At 41.7% G+C, this 19184-nt stretch overlaps 1 protein-coding gene across 2 annotated transcripts in view; it reads left to right on the top strand.

Moving 5' to 3' along the window:
• Positions 1–1998: 1998 nt before the first annotated feature.
• RAB9A (RAB9A, member RAS oncogene family) overlaps positions 1999–19184 on the top strand; it is a 24641-nt gene continuing 7455 nt past the window's right edge. Inside the window, exons 1-2 of one of the 2 annotated variants that reach the window (XM_007991060.3) lie at positions 2005–2187; positions 16701–16789. The gene's annotated coding sequence lies outside the window, so the exon portion shown is untranslated. Of the gene's footprint in view, positions 2188–16700; positions 16790–19184 lie in introns of both variants that reach the window. The other variant, XM_007991061.3, reaches the window with a different exon arrangement.

The following is a 19184-nucleotide window of genomic DNA, read 5'->3' as shown; positions in this document are numbered from 1 at the left end:
TCATAGTAATAAGTAGGTGTCATTTAAATTAAAGAATCATTTATGCATAGCAACCTTGGCCTCTTTCTCTCCCATGAGTGATGCATTGGTGTTTACAGAATATAAAGATGAAAATCTTCGTGAGATGAAGGGAGTCAAACTAGGTTAGTTCTTTAATGTTTTCATCAAGGAACAAGTTTATGGAGCAAGAGAGATAGCAACTGTTTATCCAACTTGCATCAGCTTACCAACCACACACATCCAACAACAAAAATCCCCCAAACTTGCCCTTCAGAGAAAAATCTTTTAACCCACTCTACTCTTGCACTGACATAGAAATGTGGTTAAGAAGTGAATGGTGGAAGAGACCAGAATATACTAACATTCTTAAATGTCAGTTGGCTAGTATCCAACTGATAGTAACTTTAGAGAAAGTAACTTTCCTTATTCTTTCTTAAGGTACTATAAGCTACACTCAAATATGTTTGAATGCCTTCTTACATTTTGGAACAGCCTAAGAGTCACTCATGGGACCTTCTTAGAACATTTTTTATGAAAGCTGTTGGGTTTGTCAAGGTTTACTTTAACTCAAAATACAATAATTTCATGAGATCACTTGTTAATAGCTAGTTGGTATTAGCAGTTGCACAGATAAACTCCTATTTTATCACTCCTTGACTATGGTTAGGATGTATGATTTTCAGGTAGCATTTCTTTAATTATCCTGTGGATTGCTTGTTGCAATTTGGCCCAAGGTACATGACTTTTTTTCTATTGGAAAATTAACTCTAATATTCATATATAATGTTTTATGGTGTACTTTTAATGTGTGTTTTAAAAATGATAATGTATATCTCTTCTTCCCCCCAATTTAACAGATTTGTATTTTATAAACGTTTATACATATTTCCTTGGGGAAATGACCTGCAGATAAGAAACAGATTTCTGTTTATGAGAAAAAAATTATTTAAGCTTATGCGTTGTTTTCAGAAGCATTCTAAAATTGCCTTTTTAATTTGTGAGAAACTTTCTCAAATATGACCTTTCTAGTGCTGAATGAAAAGTCATTACCTGAAAATGACTCCCCAGAGAGCTGGAGATTATTTAAATTGTTGTGGGCCCCAACATCATAAAAGTGAGATCTTTGTCTTGGAAAATAAACAGACTAAATCTTTTTAAAACAACTTTTATTTTAGGTTTAGGGGTACATGTGCAGGTTTGTCATGTAGGTAAACTGCCTGTTGCGAGGGCTTGGTGTACAGATTATTTAGTTACCCAGGTAATAAGCATAGTACCTGATACCTAGTTTTTTTCCTGCTCCTTTTCCTCCTCATACCCTCCACCCTCAAGTGGGCCCTGGTGTCTGTTGTTCCTATGTGACCATGCGTTCTCATCATTTAGCTTCTACTTATAAGTGAGAACACGCAGTATTTGGTTTTCTGATAAACAAACTAAATCACAAACAAATTAAATGTATTGAGATGTCACTATGAGTCCCTCCCACTTGCAGGGTTCTGTATCATAGGATTCATGCACTCAACTTCACACATAAAGCAAGGACTTAAGGAGAGCTCCTCCAGTACCACTTTTGCACCATCGCTTTCTATTTAGAGATGACGGAGGCAGTATTTTAATAAGATTAAAGGAAAGTTTTAATAGCTTCATTTAAAAAGTTCTTGTTTTTCCACAATATCACAACTGTTTTCATTTTTCAGCTACCTGTTTGTTCTTTGTCCGTTTGCCTAGTCGTTTTTATCATTGTAATCACGACATCCTGTGACTGTGCTCATGAGGTCTGTTTATTTCCACTTTACGTAAACTTTTCAAAATGACAGTTATTTCGTACTCGCTCTCGCCCGAACACAGACGGGAGGACACTTGAGGAGCAATCGACCCAAAGGAAAAGCACGATTCAGGCCCCGCCTGCCTCGGCTCCACCTCCCACGGGCCCCACTCCCAGGGCCTCGGCCGCGGGACCCCGCCTTCCAGGCCCCGCCTCCCGGGGCCCCGCCCTGCTTTTCTCCTCGCCCCGCCCCGGCCCGTCGCCATGTTGTTCCCTCCGCGCTGGACGGGAGCAGCTGGACCTGGAACCTGGCTGCTCTACCGCCGCTGCCTCCTGCTGTGCAGGTCCCCGACCCTCTCTCTGTCCTCATTGCACCCACACGGGCCGGTTCAGAGCTCCCGGCTCGTCTTTCGTGTGGCCGCGAGGTGAGCGGGACTCGGGACTCCTTCGGGGCCGGGCGGAGCGCGCGGGTGTCGGGGTCTGAGGGGGCGGCTAGGGCCTCGGGCCGCTGGGGTGGGGTGCGGTGCGCGCGGGGCTAGCGCGGGTCACAAGGCCGCCCCGGGAGCGAGGACGGCTGGTTGTCTCCCTGCCTGCTGTCTGACGCAGGAGGAAAGACGGGTCCCCACACCTTTGGGGAGAGGGACACACGGAAACACACACACACAGGGACGCACACAAACACTGGAGAGAGGGAGATACAAAAGCCTGGACACCCGTGCACATACACACGGAGAAATACACCCAGTCACCTGGGAACACACGTACACGCCAGCCTTTCCCCAACCACTCCGGGACGCACATCCACAGTCCCCAAACCAAATCCTACACCCGAGTGATTAATGTAGGGAAAACAAAGGCGCTCCCACGACTTGATTTTGGCGACCTCTGAAGTTCCACCTAAGCAGAACGTGTTTGCTCGATGTCTTATGACCACTTGGGTGAGGAATTCGGAAAGTAAAGCCAATCTTAGAGGCTGCAGGAGGTTTGGGGGCAGTATCTGATTCAGACGCTGGCTAACGTTTCACGATCGCGTTCCCTTTTTTCTTCCAACTCGGTAAGTAAAAAGGCAAGATGAGAAATTTACGTGCTGAACTTAATAAATAGTTGGTGGACGTATTGCCTTTTTTTTTTTTTTTTTTGGTAAGGGATGACACATCTCGTGACTACAGTTCTTTTGAGGAATAACTTTTCTGCTAGTTTCCAAATCGGCACGTGACCAAAGTCTTTTCATAGGATTTTAGCGTCCTGATAAAAATCAATGGGCAGAATTTGATTGCTTTTTAAAAAATGTGTTTGTCCTTTGGTCTCTGGCACCATTGTAATGGAAAATCCCTACATTGCCTGTACTCTCAGAAGCTGTCCAGTGGAGCAAAACTAGAGATAAAGAAACCTGGAACGATTCAGTTAGGAACTTTTAAGAAGCCAGCCTTTAGTTTTTCCTTTAGAAGATTATGCAGTTATCATGATTGCTTCTCTAGAACTTCAGTGTGTTATTTGGATTCCTAAATCTAAGACAATGCTGTGGAAGTCTGGTGCTTTTAGTATTTTTGTGTCTGCTGTAGTAAATTCCTCGTTTATACTACAAAGTTTCTCTTTTGGAGACTTTTGGGATCTGGGCATATTTTTCGTTTATTATTTGGAATGTTAGAGTAGATAGGCAAAAACTAAGTAGAACCTCTATTGGCTTTGACTCCAAGCCGGGTTCTTAAGAGATAAGGGGAATAATACCTTAGTTCTATCACTTCTTTTCCAACCTCTCTCATCTCTTTTTGTTTCTATCTCAACCATTTCTTCTGTCTAGACTACAGTACTCTGGAGGCCTAAAGATAAGATTTTTGAGTTCTCGAAATTATTTTTTTTTAGCCTCCCCTCATTTCTGACCATTTATTGAGCACTCACTCTGGCGCGGTGAATATTCTGTGCGTGTAAATCCTGTACGTACATCATTTCATTTAATTTTCATAGCATTTCTTCAGCAAGAGCTCCATGTTACAGTTGAGGAATTTGCGGGGGGCATAGGAAGGTTCAGTCTGTTTTCCAAGATGACCCAGGTTGTGATGGGGTGGAGCGGGGATTCAAAGCAGATCTGGGTAATTTTAGAGTAATAGTTCTCAAGTGGAAGAGAGGACAATTTTGTCCTCCTAGGAGATATTTGGCAATGTCTGCAGGCATTTTTGGTTCACACCTGGGGGCAAGGGAGGTGCTGCTGACATCTAGTGGGTAGAGGCCAGGGATGCTGCTAAACATTCTTTTTTATTTTTATTTTTGTTATTTAATTTTTAATTTTTGCTGCTAAACATTCTATAACCTACAGGACAGCCCCCCACAACAAAGAGCTGTCTAGCCCAAAATGTCAGTAGTGCCACAGTTGAGAAACCTTGCTTTTCAGCAGTCTGAGTAACCCCAGAGCTTACATTTCAACTGCTTTTGTAGTTTTTCAAATGCAATGTCATATTCCTATTTGGGATACTTCATCATTTTAACAGTGAGCAGGGGAAAATTCTCTCTACTGAGAAGCATATTCACTTGAAAGATTAAAGAGTGAGTGGCTGGGCACGATGGCTCACGCCTGTAATCCCAGCACTTTGGGAGGCCGAGGTGGGTGGATCACGAGGTCAGGAGTTCGAGACCAGCCTGGCCAACATGGTGAAACCCCGTTTCTACTAAAAATACAAAAGTTAGCCAGGCGTGGTGGCAGATGCCTGTAATGCCACCTACTCAGGAGGCTGAATTCAGGAGAATCACTTGAACCCGGGAGGCAGAGATTGCAGTGAGCCGAGGTCACGCCACTGCACTCCAGCCTGGGCGACAGAGTGAGACTCCATCTCAAAAAATAAATAAATAAATAAACGGGGCAAATAATTTCTGGTAGCAGAATCTGTTTTTTGTTTTAAGGCAAAAATGACAAAAATAACTTTAGAGCTATTCAGAGCCATTAAAGTGGACTTAGACAGTTTAGTTTCTGCATTATTTCAGTTGTCTGAGCAGCCTGTGGGGCACTGATACAAAGGTGCTGATGAGAAGGGCAGTGGGGAGTCCTAACCTTCCTGAAACTTACAGTCCAATCACAGTCATAAGATTAGGTTCTGACATCATCCTAGAACAGAATTTATTGCCCGGGCTACTCAAGGACAGGGGCCAGGTGTTCATTTAAAAAAAAAAAAAAAAAACAGGCTGAGTGTGGTGGCTCATGCCTGTAATCTCAGTGCTTTGGGAGACCCACACAGGAGGATCACTTGAGCCCAGAAGTTTGAGACCAGCCTGGGCAACATAGTGAGACACCCGTCTCTACAAAAACTAAACTAAAAAAAAATTAGCCTACCTCAGTGTGGTGGTGCATGTCCCAGCTACTCTGGAGGCTGAGGCAGAAGGACGACTTGAGCCCTGGAGTTCAAGGCTGCAGTGAGTCATGATCGCACCACTGCATTCCAGCCTGGGCAATAGAGTGAGACCTTGTCGCTAAAAAAAAATAATAATAATTAAAGAAAACAACTCCACACTTGGCACAGAAGTACCTGTGTCATGGTGTTTACTGTGGGTAGACTTAGATGAAATGGGGAAAACTTGATGTGTTTGTTACAGTTTTGTATGGTTAACCACGTGTGAATATTTACAAGAATCCAATTGAGAAGCCATTCTTGTTGAGCATAAAATTCATCCTTAAATTTCACCTCACCAGAGAAATAGTTATGCCTGCATTTTGTCACTGGAATCAAGAAATAAATGATGAATTTTTTAATGACTTTGCCATAACTTTCTGGTGTTTTCCAGTCTTTTTTTTCATTTTCATGCCTATTTAAGAGCAGACCTTTCAAAATATGTACTGCTTCATTCTGGTGGCAGAATTAGGTGAACTTTGGGAGGGAATGGTTGACTGGAGCAGTCAAAAAGGATCGCATCTCTTTTTAGGCATCACTGTGAGTGTTATTCATGCAGTCAACATGGCATCTTTTTGTCGGTAGCTTGGTTTTTGACTCATGCCAATACACAGCACGTTCTTTGCTGATGAATAGATTTCTCTGCCTCTTCAGGAGTTGTCTGCTATAGGGTAGGGAGGATGTTGAGTTACACACCTCAAAATGATTGCTAGTGCATACACACGGAATCTGACAAAAGTGACATGTTTTATTCTGGGAAGGGTCGAGAGAAATTGGTGCCAGAGTTGTCTTGTTTGATCATTAATTGGCTTACTCCTCCGCCCAACTTAGGTCACCACATTTCCTTCTGGGTAAAATGAGATGGCTGTGCTTTATAATCTCTAGGAGATTATATGACACAAAGTAGAGGCAGCAAATTATTAGCTTCCAAGGAGTTCTGCCCAGGCAATGTGTTAGTTAAGCAGCAGGAGGAAGTAAGCCAAATGGAAGTGTGTGTGTGTTTGGGCAACGCATCTAACTTGAAAGCTGTATAGATAATAAACTCATCAGTCAAAACCAAGCGTAAGAGAATAGGATTTGTGACTAAGTAGGCCATCAACAGAGAACATTTATTAAGGACTTTTTTTTATAGAGGAGTGAGGGTGAACTCAAAAAATGTTTCAGGGAGTTTGGTGGAAAGCTATGATGCAATTGGAAGGCGAGGATGCCTGAGGGAGGAGACCTGGAGCCACCTAGGTGTGTAGGCAGAGGGGAGGGAGGTCGGAGGCGGTCCCAGGCCATGTTGCCAGAGAGCCCAGGAGTGCCAGGGCTAGTTAGATAACTTGGAGGAGAAATCTCTGTTTCTCAACATGACTCTTGATACTGAGCATGTTGTGAACCTGTGTGCTCTGGGTATTTCCACATTCTGGATTTTTCCAATCCTTTTGTTAATTTTTGACTGTGGTGAGTTCAGGCGTTGGAACACTGTTGTTTATTATGAGTACAGTGAGGATGACTAGATGTAAATGAATGTAAGTAAGGTAACAGCTAGATCTGCCTGAGGTTGAGAGAGACTGGGTGTGAAAAAAAACGGAGAAGTGAAACAGGCTGTCCCGGCTTCACATTCTGGCTGCATGGAAGCCAGCTCATTGCATTCTCCAGGAGTTCTCTGGGAGTCTGTGGACACAGACTCCACTTTTGTCTTAGGCCTGACTTGTACAAACGTATTCTGTTGTTTGACAGGGGATGGAGAAACACTATGGAACAACTGGACATATTCATTTCATTGCCACATTCTTTATTCAAGTGTGACAGAGAGCAAAGCAGTATAAAGGAGTTGAACTGACTACTGTAGTTTAATTTCAAGTTCGTGTGAATTGGATTAGATTTTTGGGTACAGAAGCTAAGGTAATTTCCAAAAGGTTAGTGCGAATAAGACTGTCTGTGTTCTCAGCGTTGGAAAAACCTGGGGAAAAAAAAGCCTTACAGACTTCTGTTTCTAGAACTTGCTGTGCAGAACTTTAGGATAGATAGGAGTGTTTATGCAGCTAGGTGACTGCCCTGGTCTGTGCAGTTTCACACCTGTGTATTTGATCAGATGTATATACCTGGAAATACATACATAATGTGGTTGGAAGTCAGATCAGAACTGCCTGAGGACTACCCATTGGTGAATGCAGAATGTTCTTTGGAATGAGTGCTAATATTCTTAAATAACATTTAAAAATGGTTGTTTGGGAGCAAACAGTTGCCACCCTCATAATCCACTTTAATTTGTGCCAAGTACTTGATTTTTATCACAGCAGTCTTGGAAAACCTAGCTTCATGAAGATATGATGTCATCGAAAGGAATGCGGCACAATCTAATTAACTCCCCTCCAGTGTGGTGCCCTACAAATGTCAAGTATCCGTGTTTCCCTCAGAATTTAAAATAGCCTGCCCTGCCCCTGTGAATTTGCCATGATGCTTTGGGGCACCTCAGCATGCAGTTTGGGAACCTTAGGATTAGAAGTTGGTATTATTGGCTCTAGTTTATGTACTACAAGGTTTATCGGTAAGGAGAAAAGGCATCAAAGTCCCTTTTTAATTCTCCATCCCACCTTCCAGTATCTGTAAGCTTTTCCCTTGGGCCCCTCATTTCCCCCAGAGCTTTGCAGTTTTGGGATGCTACCCTTTTAGTTGCTAAACTGAGAGGAGGGACACAGAGGAAAGAGACTGCAGTTGAGGTTTCCTGTGCAGATGGTCCCTCCAGCTCCACTTTCCTTTGTGCTTTCTCTCCATTTTCTACTGGGTGCAATACTTTAGGAAGTGGGTCTGCTAAGGTGGCACAAGGATGTGGGTCATGGAATCTACAGCCTTTCGGGGACCCCTTGAGCTTCCGGACCCAGCCTGTCTGGAGAAGTCTCAAGAAGTGCCCGTGTGCTGTTCAGTTCTTTTCCAGTTGTCTGGTGGGAATCAGCTTTCTCATTGTTGGCTGCTGCTTTCCGCATTAGGTTTCATTGTCTCTTCACTCTGTCACTCCCAGACCATTTGCTTTCCACTTTCTAAATTTTGTTGCTGTCTTGCATCTACAGTTGTTCTTTCTTGGTGTCCTTTTTGGATTTGTGCCTTATGTAGACCTTTTCTGTCACTGGGTGGGAGTGAAGATAACACATACTTGACCTGCCCTATTTAATTAGACCTGGGGAAGTTTGTGGACTTGTTTACTGATCTATAAAACATGGATGATAGTGTCCAACTTGCAGGTGATTTTAAGGTGCTGTATGCCAGGTACCTAGTAGATATTCAGTTAATAGTGGCTGCTAATATAATTACAGCCATAGCATTTATTATTTGAGCAAGCAAGGCAATAGCAATAGGTAGTGCGAAAAGTGGACATATTTCATGTGTGGCTGAATGAAGTGCGTAAGAGAAAAGAAGAAAGAGATTTTCGAAATGGAGAAAATATTTAGCTCAGTTTTAGATATGTTGAATTTGAACTACCATCAGGGTACCAGATGAACATATTATACAAGGGGTTGCAAATTCTTGTCTGGCCCAGACATGCAGAGGTAGACTTTAGGAGTCACTGGTTTTTATAGCCCGGGGAGATACCATCTGGAAACAGGTAAGGGTTTCAGTCTCGTGAAATAGCTTCATGAAGAGCTTGTCAGGAAAGGGAGCTGTCTATGTTTTAGAAAGCTAAGGGACCAAGGAGGAGAGAAAGCAGAACCTATTATCAGAGTGGTTTTATGGACAATTAGGAAACATTTTCAAGAGGATTACTGCCAGGCTGTTTGGACCTGATAGATGCAGTAATGGGTGGTGAGTCCTGGCTCAGACTTGAAGGTCTCCCCTGTGCCTCTAGCTAGTTGTGTGATCCTGTGTAAGAAAGACACTTTCCCAGTTAGGCCTCTGTTTCCTTACTTGTTTTTAAAAAACACTTGAGGCCAGGCGCGGTGGCTCACACCTGTAATCCTAGCACTTTGGGAGGCCAAGGAGGGAGGCTTGCTTGAGCCCAGGAGTTCCAAGACCAGCCTGGGCAAGATGGTGAGACCTTGTCATTACAAAATGTAAAAAAAAAAATTAGCCAGTCTTGGTGGTCTGTGCCTGTAGTCCCAGCTACTCTGGAGCCTGAAGTGGGGGGATCACTTGAGCCTGGGAGTTTGAGGCTGCAGTGAGCTATGATCATGCCACTGCACTCCAGCCTGGGTGGTAGAGAGAGACTCTGTCTTTTAAAAAAAGAAAAAAGACTTGGGTACCCTTCTAAGATTTTAGTTCATGCACATCCAGACAGATCGCTACACCTGAGAGAATTCACTGTCAACTAGCTGGGCTTCAGGTGGAATTGCTGTTCAAACTTGCAGGTGTTTTCTAGAAACATACACAATAAAGTCCTGAGAGAAGAACTTTTCCCTGTATTCACCTTAGGGTTGTGTGTGCCGTAGGGCATTCAGATGAGGACTGAGAAAAAGCCGTTGGATTGGCCATTAGGAGGTCTTTGGTGACTTTTGCTGACACTCAGGGGAAAGGATGGAGTGGGAGCCCTGGTGTCCTATAAGCTGAGCAGAGAGTTAATCAGGTTTGCAGGCAGATTGAGAAATGGGTAGTGATGGGCATAGTGAGGCTGGGTTTGGAAAGCTTTTTGTGAGAAAAGTCAGTTTCGACACTTCAATAGGGCAGACCTGGGGGATCATTGATAAAGTGACAGTTACATTGGATAAACTGAACTTGATGAAGAGCTGCCTGTAGTGTTGAGCTGGTGACAACTTCCCTGCAGAATGGTATTTGGGAGCCTCTAGTCTAGTTGAGTCCTATATACCAGACATAGCTGCCCCTTTTTAAATATATCTTCTTAGGAAATCCTCACTCCTTGTAATTAACTTTTCTAACAGTCGAGAAGTTTCCTTTTGCTGTGGCTCCATGCCTTGTGGAACCCCTCAGTGAGTTTGTATAGTTCTGCAACCCCTGGCTTTGTCTGCTGTAAATTAAAGACATTTAGTTTCTTATCTAACTGGAAGGGAGGCCTCAGAACCAGTGTTTCTTTAGGTGATAGCAGAACGTTGCAGATCATTTTTGATTTGTGTTTTGCTGCTTTAATATATTTTTCTGACATATATGTTCAAATTCATTCCTTTCATAAATTGTTTTTCTTCCTGAAATAGCTCCCTTTAATTCCCCATGTTCTCATCTTGTGACTTTTATCTATGTCTTTGCATTTTAATTCTGTCTTCCAATGTGCACTCTTTTCTTTATTGTCAAAAAGTATTGTAAGTGCCTTTTACAGGTAAGTGCCTCATCGCAGGTAGATTTATGCTTGGTTCTTAAAACCTAAGCAAAACAAAAAATCAAAACATTATCCTCACTTCTCAGGACTAGCAATTTCCCATAAGTAAGGCAGTTCACTGAACTATCACAGTTTATGGTCAAAGTGTAACATTCATAAAAGTCTCATGGGTGAGGGAGAGAAAGAGGAAATACTGCTAAAGACAAAAAGTCTTGAAGGGTGTTAAGAGCTACAGAAATGGATCACACATAACATACAAATGATGCAGGCATGTAGCAATCATTTCTTGGTGTCCAAACTCCTTTAAGATCTGATGAAAGCTTTTTTGTTCTTTCCAGGAAAAAAGCACAAGCACACAAGCCTCCACCAATGCTCTCATCCTTATTTCACCTGTGATTCTAGGGAGTGTATATTCCCCCTGAAGCTCATTTCATGGACTCCCAATTAACCACACTCTAGGCCTGCACTGTCCAGCACAGTTCCCACTAGCCTCATGTAGCAATTTAAACTAGTTAAAATTAAATGAAAAGTTCAGTTCTTCAGTTAGACCAGCTATTTTCCAGTGCTCAATAGCCACATGTGGTTAGTGGCTACCATATTGGGCAGTGCAGATTATAGAACATTGTCATCATTGCAGAAGGCTCTGTTGGATCCTGCTGCACTAGTTTCATGATGGTTTAAGATTTAGTTCCTTAACTAAGTCTTCTTTTTCTTTTTTTCTTTTTTTTTGCCCTTCTCACTTCCTCCCTTCCCACTACCCCCACCACTGTTAGTGATTAGTTAGCATACCTACAGAGGTACCTTGTTTTAAGAAAAAAGTTAACATATTTCTTAAATTAGCTGATTCAGCTTCAAAAAAAGTTACTTAATTGAAATAAGTTCTTTCAATAGGGGAGGTACTCTGACATAGTGATAGTATGGTTTGATAATACAGTTTTTCTCCTCTAGCTGCCTCCTGTTCTTGAGGTAATGCTCAGTGATTAACTAGATAGGACTAGATAATTTATTTCACCTTGGCAGGTCTTGCCTCCAAGTTGGCCTATTCCTATGTTATTTCCTTTTCTTTCTTTTGCTTCTTCCTGCACACTAAATATGGTATTTTCTGACAGTATTTATCTTCTTTCTTTATTTTTTTTGGTAACTTCTTGCTGTAGAGCTGGTACCCATTAGACGTAATGACTTTCCTTGACTTGCTTGTTCATAAATTTCCGTAAGACAATCAGGAAGTTTTTAGAAACAGTGGAACCAATTAGACTGTTAAGTGAGACACGCCTAAATTAAGCTATGAGGAAATAAATACAGCTCCAGCAAAAATAATTTTCAGATTATCCATATTCTTGTTTCCCTGGTTTTCTTTGAACCTCACTTTCTCAAGCTATGAGGTGAAGTGAAGTGATACATACACCTCTAAGTAGGACATTCAGGGTGAATCCAAAGGAACTTGTGAATTTGACCAAAAAAAAAAAAAAAAAAAAAAAAAAAAAATTCTGTTCCTAAATTTAAACCAGGAGTGATAAATTCAATTTAAGTTTTTGGAGGGGTTACAGAATATGTGTTTTAAAATTCAAGTTTTGAGAAGGCAGTTTACAAATGATGCCTGCTCTCCCTTTGGCAGCTTATTAAGGAATGTAGTTGTTTTTCAGCATTTGCCAGCTCCCTGTCGCAGTCAGGGAGCTTAAAGTGGTATTCTCATTGGGATTGCAAGTAAGAATCAATTTTTTTGTTCCTTCCCACACATTTTAATAGACTTCAAAAATAGAATGCGGGGAGAACTGATAGAGAAACAAAGAATTTTAAGTACAGAAAGCACAAATAGAATAATAATAGAATAACAAGAATAAAAGAGGAAGTAATACACTCTTCGTTCTCAATTTAGCATTTATTTGCACTTCACCAAATGTAGAGCATTGTACGAGAAGTGGCAGAACAAAAAAGGGACAAGTGAATGGATGCAATTAGGTGTTGTGTGTCCCTCCCAGGGAGTTGACATTGTAATTAGGAAACAAGACAGAAGGTGATTAGAACATAAGTAAATGAGAGTTGTAAAGAGGTGGAAATGATGATGAGAGTGAAGAAAAGAGAAAGATTAGGTTGCTAGGGCGGCCCTGGCTTCCTACATGAGGTGATCTGGACTGGGCCACTGATGACTAAGATGGTCATAGCCATCAAAGTAGGGAGGGGCCTCGCAGGCCAAGGTAACAGCCCGAGCAAAGATATGGACAGAAAATCCAGTGATAGGTGTGGGAATGGTGAGTAGTAGGGATATAATTGGTGCAGGCTTGTAACTAATGTTGGAAAGCTCTTTGAATGCCATGCTCAAAAATCTTGTATAATAAAAATAATAAATTGAATTTAGTTATCTGTAGGAATGGAGAAAATTAGATCCAGGACCAATAAAAAAAGTCTAACTTCAATCACATACGCAGTCGTATTAGAGATTTATATTCTTTTTTTTTTTGGAGACAGTCTCACTCTGTCACCCAGGCTGGAGTGCAATGGCACAATCTCGGTTCACTGCAACCTCCGCCTCTCCAGCGGTCCTCTTGCCTCAGCCTCCCAGGTAGCTGGAACTACAAATATGTACCATCACACCTGGCTAATTTGTGTATTTTTTGTAGAGATGGGGTTTCACCATCTTGCCCAGGCTGGTTCCTGATCTCTTGGGCTCAAGTGATCTGCCCATCTCGGCCTCCCAAAGTGCTGGGATTACAGGCATGAGCTACTGTGCCTGGCCAGCAGAATTATATTCTTGATGCTTGGACCTTGAGGCTTTCTAGTCTTCCCCTTGGTTTATTGTAGTGTATGGCTTTGGAAGCCAGCAAGGGGTTGGAGAAGGCTAGAGAAAAGGGTACTACTGAATAACTATTCGTGAACAATTGCAAATATAAAAGTACATAATAGAAAAGTTGGGAAAATAGTGTTATAAGAAGGAAAGGGTTAATATAAAATGTTCTTTTGTCTTTTGAATTTTGTGGTATCTGCTGGCAATGTGGTTCATTTTTTTTCCTGCCAGTGACCTGCTTATCCAACTTTACATTCGGATTAGTGTATGACACATACAGCATATGTTGGTACCAGCACGTGGTATGGGAATCATACAGCATATGTTGGTACCAGCACGTGTCTGTTGTACATGTAAATGATTTATTTAAAGGGATGCTGCTGAAGGGACAAGGAGAACATTTGTAGCTCTAGTTGTGTAAATCTAATTCTAGGGTCATATTTTTAATTCTCAGGAGATTTGCATATGTATTTTCACATACAGTAATTTTTTTTTTTTTTTTTTCAAGGCAGGGTCTTGTTCTGTCACCCAGGCTGGAGTGCAGTGGTGTGATCACAGCTCACTGCAGCCTTGACCTCTCCCAAGCTCAGGTGATCTTCCTACCTCAGCCTTCCAAGTAGCTGGGACTACAGGCATGCGCCACCACGTCCAGCTAATTTTTGTATTTTTTGTAGAGATGAAGTTTCACCATGTAGCCCAGGCTGGTCTCAAACTCCTGAGTTCAAGTGGTCTGCCTGCCTTGGCCTCCCATAGTGTTGGGTTTACAGGTGTGAGCCACGGCACCTGGTCGAATTCACCCTTTTAAAGTATACAATTCATTGGTGTTTATAGTATATTCACAGAGTTGTACAACCATCATTACTATCTAATTCCAGAATGTTTTTATTACCTCCCTCCAAAAAAAAACGCATACCGATTAGCAGTCACTCCTCCTTTACCTGCCACCGCCCCCCGCCCCATCCCTTGGCAGCAATGAATCTGCTGTCTCCATATCTGCCTATTCTGAACATTTTATATAAATGGAATCATATAGTAGGTAGGCTTTTGTTCTGACTTCCTTCACTTAGCATAATGTTTTTGAGGTTTGTCTACATTACAGCATTGCATGGATGTATGCTGCATTTTATTTATCCATTCATCAATTGATGGACATTTTCTTTCTTTTTAGGGGAAGGTGGTTTGATAATAGTATGGGTATGCACTTTTTTGGTGCAATCTAAAACATTGACAACTCAAAAATGTATGGACATTTCTGTAATTGTATAGTACATATCCATGTAATGTGAGTTTTTAAAGAGAGCATGTTTCATTTTTACTAGACATAGTAGGCATGTCAGTTACAGAATTCCTTATGGTAAATGGTGGAGGCACGCACAGGGTGGTTAGGAGTGTCGAGGAAGGGGGTTCAGTTGGAGATGTCCAGTAGGTGTTCGGGAGATGAAGTCTAGCTACATCCGCACAGGTGACTAGCAGTTAGACAGGTAAAGGGCCAGGGATTTGAACGTGAACAAGGTAAAGCATGAAGTCATATAGTAAATATCTTACTGGAGGATCAAGTGTGAGGTACAGCCACCTCAATTTTCAGTCGTAAGCCTAGCTGACACTGTTAGTAGTGGAGAGGGATCGTAGCGGCATCCGTCCCAGCTTGTCCAGGGCCTTCCTCCCCACCTCACCCACAGCCCTTCTCCCACTGCATCCAGTTAGCTTTCTGGACTCCTTATCTGACCAGGTCACCCACTGCTGAAGCTATTTCAGAGACTCCCCATCATTCCTAGAGTACAGGCAGAAATCCTTCCCGTGGCTTCTACTCCCCTCCCTGCTCCTGGGCCTCTTCCTTCAGTCCCGTCTTTGTAGCATACTCTTCACTCTCCAGCCTCCAAGTGCTCGGGCCTACCTTGAATTCTCCCAGTTCATGCCAGAGCCAGGCTTCTTTGGCATGGATTGGTCCCACTTTCTGGTTCCTGCTCCCTCCTCTTTTCTCATAGTTTTCTCTTGCTCTTGCTGAGCTTAATCTGTGGTCAAACCTACTTCCCCTGGGTCAGATCCCCTCCAGCGGAATCAGACTTTGGCGAGGGCTGTGTTCTCATGGCAGCACATGGCTAAAATGATCATGGAGACATTGCTTTGGAAGCATCACACTAGAAACCGATGTACAGTCTCTCATTAACACAGCCTAGTTTCCCTCTGATGTTGGAAGTTACCTCTTTTTCCTTAACTGCAGCTCAGCAGGTGAAATAGTTGGCTTGTGTTACAGGATCATGTTTGCATGTAAATTAAGTCCCCCAGGTGGCTGAACTCTCATGGACTCAGGCAGCTCCGTAAGATAGTGGCACGGGGAATCTGAGTCTGATTGAGAGAGGCCCAGGTTTACACATTGTGCATCTCACTCACTGAGGGAGATGGTGGGCAGAATCCCTTGCACTATTTTAAGTTGTTCTTTGATTTTTGGCTGAGTGTGAATAGTTGTACTTTATACCATATATCTCTCATTTTGCGAGGTACAGTTGTGACTTAAATGCATTTGTATGTGAATGTCACCTTCACCCAACTACAAGCTCCACAAACTTGGGACTGTATGTGTGGCTTGTATCTTCAGGGTCTGGCTCATAGCAGGCACTCACTAAATACTTATTGAAAAATTACTTTCCCAGTCGTTCTACCAAATGGTAAGCTTCTGCAAAATTTGACTCATTTCATGTAAAACATGTTTTAAACTACTTAAACTCTAATAAAGCATAGACACATGTGCTTTATGCTACATGTCAGTAAGATTGGAGATTACTGTTTCTGTCAGGTTAATCTTGTTCTTGAGCAGATTTTGAAATAAAGCAAGTGGTTGAAAGATTCTTACCATTTGCAATTGCTTATTTTCATTCTACCTGCAGCAACAACAGTAGAACCTCAGAAACAGATGCATAGGCAGTTGGGATTGACGTAGCCTAGTGGGTTAAGTGCCTGGGCTTTAGAGTCAGTTGGCCATGTTCATATCTTACCCCCGCCTTTTACTAGGTGTGTGACCTTGACCATGCATGTAACCTCTCTGAGTCAGTATCCTCATGTGTAATAGGTACTAAGAGACTTGTGAGGAATAAACACAGTGTTGTAGCTTGCATAACATACTGGGCTCAATGCTAGCTGCTATTGTTGTTTCATCTTCAACCCCAAATGTCAGGATTTTGAAGCGTCTCATTTTATTATTAATTGTATTTTATAAATTAAGGACTGCTATATGTAAGTCCCACAAAAATGCCCTTTGCTTTAAAAAGTGGTGGGTGGGGAGGGTGGTTGAAACCTTTGGTTCAGACCAATAGAGGCTAGTACTTTAGCACAGTTACACATAGTGATCACTGGGAGACCTTGACATTGAATTTGAACTCTAGGACTAGGATCCTTCAGCTTCCTAGTGTAGGCCTATATCGTCCTCTAATTTGTTCTGCCTGTTGCCATTACTGAAGGTTGATGTAAGACATGACCATAAAAAGAACCTGTCTGTAAAACTGCCAGTGAAGACTTATTCATGTATTCATTTCACAGACACTCTTGCACTCCTGTAATGAGCCTGGCACTGTGATGAAACACTTTTCCTCTGTTGTTTGAGTGCATCTTCTCAACAACCCTAGGAGGTAGGTACTGCTGTCACTGTTGTTCCCATGAGGATTCAGGATGTTAAATAGTTCGCCCATGGGGCTGTGCTCATGGCATTTGGTGCCAGGAACAAGTTCTCTTTTCTGACAGTGTGCTTTGATTTGCACAGAAACAAGAGCGTTTTCATTTTTGCCTTGGCTGCCTGGAAGCTGGGCTCCCTTGAGCCTTAGCCTGACCTTTCCTGTATCATGTTGGTGCCCCTCCCTCACATGGCCCTTTTCTGTCTTCCCTTTTGTGTTATCTTCATTTTATTCTCTGGAATATGACTCATTCTCAGCCACCCAAAATTTGGGCAGGTTTTAAAGAATGAATGAAATATTGTACATTTCCTCTTGATATAATTTCATATCTGTCTCTGAATGTGAAACTTAGAAAACAAGATGGATAGATGAAAAACTTCTTGAAAAACGTAATGATTAAAGTAGAATATTTGATTGTAGGACTTTTTTGGACTGAGAAAGGTTATGGAAAGTATTCAGGTTTTTCTTTTAAGTTAAGAATCTGGCTGCTAATAGAAGTCAGATACTGTACTTTAACATTTTAATTCTTCATTTTACTCTCAAAATTATGAAAACATACACTGTTAAGGTGAGCTTTCTAATTTTTTTCTTTGTAGATAATGATGCTTGAACAATTAAATTCAGGTAAAATTTATGACCTATGTAATATGCTTTTCTTAAATAGATTTCTTTTCTTTTTTTTTTTTTTTTTTAAGATAGAGTCTAGCTGTGTCACCCAGGCTAGAGTGCAGTGGCGCAATCTCGGCTCACTGCAACCTCCGCCTCTCGGGTTCAAGCAATTCTCATGCCTCAGCCTTCTGAGTAGCTGGGATTCCAGGCATGTGCTACCACGCCTGGCTAATTTTTGTATTTTTAGTAGAGATGAAGTCTCACCATGTTGGCCAGGCTGGTTTCGAACTCCTGACATCAAGTGATCTGCCCGCCTCAGCCTCCCAAAGTGCTGGGATTACAGGCATGAGCCACTGCTCCTGGCCCCTTATTCAGATTTCTTCATAGAATTTAGCAGAATTACTAATGTTTTCACCTTGGCGAAAATTGTCTTTGGACAGTCATTTTAAACTGTGAAGTATAAGAGACTTCACATTACCTTTTTAGGCAAATTTTGAAAATAACGTAGTAGGATCCCTTTATTTATTTAACTTATACTAAAGAAATTTCAAAGGATTTTACTGTTTTTAAAGAAAAAATAATATTTTTAATGTTTGTAAGCTGATTGTGGTTATATTATGGGTAGATCGAATGCAACTGGCTTTTGTTAGATGTCATTGGTAAATAAGATGGTGTGTACAATTATTTGTATCACCATGTGTGTTTTTATACAACTCTACAGTTAGAGAGATATTCATGTAGAAATTATTTTGGCAAATGCAAATATATTCCCAAATGGGAATATATGGTAGGCCTCAAACTGTAGATGGAAAATGTAAAAAATTGTACCCTATACTCTGTTTCCTGGTGGGTTTGGCATACCCAAATTCATTTGGTCAGAATGAGACAAACTAGGAAGTCCTACATTATTATGAAAAAAGAAAAGAACTATCAAAGTGTCTTGATAAAATTATAAATTACCACTTTCAAGGAATTTCTAAAACTTAATTTACTAGATATATGCAACCAATAGTCTGGGTGGGGTTTGTTAGATTGCATGATCTGGTTTGTAATTTGATATAAAGATGCTAAAAATTCAGTGATGTACGGTAAAACTTTGTGTCTGATAAGGCAGATCAGTAGAGACTTATTAAAATATTGGAATAAATGATGTCTGTTGTACTCTCATAACACAACATGGAAATTGTGTGAAAGGAAAAACATTGGGAGAGTTGCTGGGGCAGGGTTCCCAGTGGAGGCGATGACCATGCTGAGCAGTTCTAAAGGGACAGTGGTTCGTTGGGCGGTCACCAGCAAGGAGCAGCATATGCCAGGGAGGAGGCAAGAGTGTAGGGTGTGCTGAGCGAGTGGAATTGAATTTCAGTTCCGTGTGCTGGTGCATTCAGAATGACTGAAGCAGAGGCTGTGAGGTGGGAGGTGGCTAGAGTGAGGCTGGCCAAGAGCAAGAGCCAGGTGTCTTGCCTTCTCTGGGAAACAACCCACTGAAGAATTCTGAGGAGACATCAGATAGACGGTTCCCCTATGTCAAAATACTTGGTTTGCTTTTATGGTTTTCAGTCTTTTCTCTTTAAGTTGAAGTTGTTGAAGCAAAGATGCCAAAGAATTAAAGCAGCCAGTTTAGCACATTGTTACCTATGTCAGGAAAGTAAGGGGCTTGGGACTGTTTCAGTTTCCTCTTTAACATTAATTTAGTCTGGATATTGAGTAGAGCAATACATTTGAAATTGAAAAAGTCTCTCAAAAG

Source organism: Chlorocebus sabaeus, chromosome X (genome assembly GCF_047675955.1).
Source record: "Chlorocebus sabaeus isolate Y175 chromosome X, mChlSab1.0.hap1, whole genome shotgun sequence".
NCBI lineage: Eukaryota > Metazoa > Chordata > Mammalia > Primates > Cercopithecidae > Chlorocebus > Chlorocebus sabaeus.
Note: the sequence above shows the minus strand (reverse complement) of the source record. Positions and strands in the feature narration are given on the sequence as shown.